This window comes from Schistocerca serialis, unplaced genomic scaffold (assembly GCF_023864345.2).
Source record: "Schistocerca serialis cubense isolate TAMUIC-IGC-003099 unplaced genomic scaffold, iqSchSeri2.2 HiC_scaffold_1242, whole genome shotgun sequence".
In the NCBI taxonomy this organism is placed as follows: domain Eukaryota; kingdom Metazoa; phylum Arthropoda; class Insecta; order Orthoptera; family Acrididae; genus Schistocerca; species Schistocerca serialis.
In genome coordinates, this window is record NW_026047450.1 from 335,001 (window position 1) to 337,500 (window position 2,500).

Here is a 2,500-nt window from a genome sequence, read left to right on the forward strand (position 1 = left end):
AACCTAACCCATATTGTACCTTAACCTAACCCATATTGTACCTTAACCTAACCCATATTGTACCTTAACCTAACCCATGTTGTACCTTAACGTAACCCATGTTGTGCCTTAACGTAACCCAATTTGTGCCTTAACGTAACCCATGTTGTGCCTTAACGTAACCCAATTTGTGCCTTAACGTAACCCAATTTGTGCCTTAACGTAACCCAATTTGTGCCTTAACGTAACCCAATTTGTGCCTTAACGTAACCCAATTTGTGCCTTAACGTAACCCAATTTGTGCCTTAACGTAACCCAATTTGTGCCTTAACGTAACCCAATTTGTGCCTTAACGTAACCCAATTTGTGCCTTAACGTAACCCATGTTGTGCCTTAACGTAACCCATGTTGTGCCTTAACGTAACCCATGTTGTGCCTTAACGTAACCCATGTTGTGCCTTAACGTAACCCATGTTGTGCCTTAACGTAACCTAATTTGTGCCTTAACGTAACCTAATTTGTGCCTTAACGTAACCTAATTTGTGCCTTAACGTAACCTAATTTGTGCCTTAACGTAACCTAATTTGTGCCTTAACGTAACCCATGTTGTGCCTTAACGTAACCCATGTTGTGCCTTAACGTAACCCATGTTGTGCCTTAACGTAACCCATGTTGTGCCTTAACATAACCTAATTTGCGCTTTAACGTAACCCATGTTGTGCCTTAACCTAACCTATATTGCGCCTCAACCTAACCTATATTGCGCCTCAACATAACCTATATTGCGCCTTAACCTGACGCACGTTGTCGCTGAACCTGCTCTGTAATTGTTATGCAACTCGTTAAATTAGTGTAGTGTTGCCTAACCGCAACCCTCGCAATATAGTTCGCTATTCGCACTGCCCGGTCCCCTGTGTATCGCGTCATGTTAAACACCTTGCAGGTGTTGCTGACTTTCCACATGCTCCTGCTATACACTCTAATGTGGATAGCAGCAGGACGTACATGCCCCCCCCCCTTCCCCCCTGCCTTCGCAAGCTGGTCGTTGAGAAGTTTGCATGTTCAATGCCCTTCGCATGCCGACGTACTCAGCCTACGTTGTGGTACGGCCTGTCACCTGTCCGCCGATGTACGCAAAACCCACAAACTGTACTGCACATTGGTCCGTATGTACTGAATGATACATCGTGGCACATGTGTGACCGTACGACGACTGCGCCTAGCAACGGCAGACCATACAGTCCAAATATTGTGCACGCAGCTACGTGTCGTCTCCCTATAAGAGCTGGATTGCAGTGTGGTACGCCATTCAGACGTGTGGGAGGAACGGACGCCCTGGATGGCGATCAGCATGAGCAGTCTGTTGATGTGGTGGAGCGTGTATTCGGACGTAGTCGTCTCTTCTCACACACCGTGATAGCATGTTGCACCGCGTTCCACATCTGCGACATCCTGCAGAGGCCGGCTGACAGTCGTTCGCGCAATGGACACCGCATACGTACGGGGGCTACCTTCCACGTGTTCTCGAGGCGTGCACATGTTGTTGCGTCTATGTGGGCAGACGTAGTGTGTTGTGACACCTGACACAGGCATGCAATACTCGTTGCAAATGGCGATGGACGTCTACGTTTGCTGGTGACGTTACGCAAATGAACAACAGGTAACCCGTTGTGGTGCGGTTGTTCTCGCTAGAGGTGAATCAGTGTTGGCGACGATCGGTCGAGCTATTAACCGGTTGTTTCAGGGATACCCACCATGCCCACGAACGTGAAAGGGGACCCACCATGCCCACGAACGTGAAAGGGGATCTGGGTGTGAGGCGATACGCGGCGGTGGCTGGGTGGGACCGTCCCCGGCCGGTGAGGGGGGGCCGCCCGGCGTGCTGGCAGCGCGGTGCGTGGGCGCACGCGCTACAGCCGGCTGGTGGGGGCGGCCAGTGGCAGGCGCGCCGGCCGACGGACGCGGCAGGCGGCGCAGCTGCGCGCCGGCGCCCCCTGCTCGCGGCGCCTTGCGGCCAAAGTAGGTCCTCGCGGGCCCGGTGCGAAGCGCGGTGGCCATCTGCAGTGTGCTGGTCCGATTGAGGACTGTGTGCGCTGAGGATGCGCCGCCGCTCGGCGCTCGGCGCCGCGACGCCGTCTGCTGCTCGGTCGCCCCAGCGGTTCTCGCAGGTGGTTTGTATCGCAGCTGTGCGGACGTGTTGGCGCGTGCGCTGTGCTGGGAGAGTTCGCTTCGGCACCCAAGTGGGGCTTTTGTCCTTCTGTGGCGCTGGCGTTGGAGCTGCCGGTCACCGTAGGTGGCGCGTGTTGTCTCCCGCCGGCAATGCCACGACAGCACGCTCCCGGGCCTCTGTCGGCAGCGGCAAGCTCAGTTGGGAGCACGGGTGGTCGCACCTAAAGCGTCTACTCGCCTAACTCCGGGCGATTGCGCCTCTCTCGAACCCGACCAAGTACTTAGGACGGCGCTGCGCGCCGCCGGGACCTGAGAGGGTTTCGAGGTGTGTTGTGCAGGGGAGCTCAGCCTC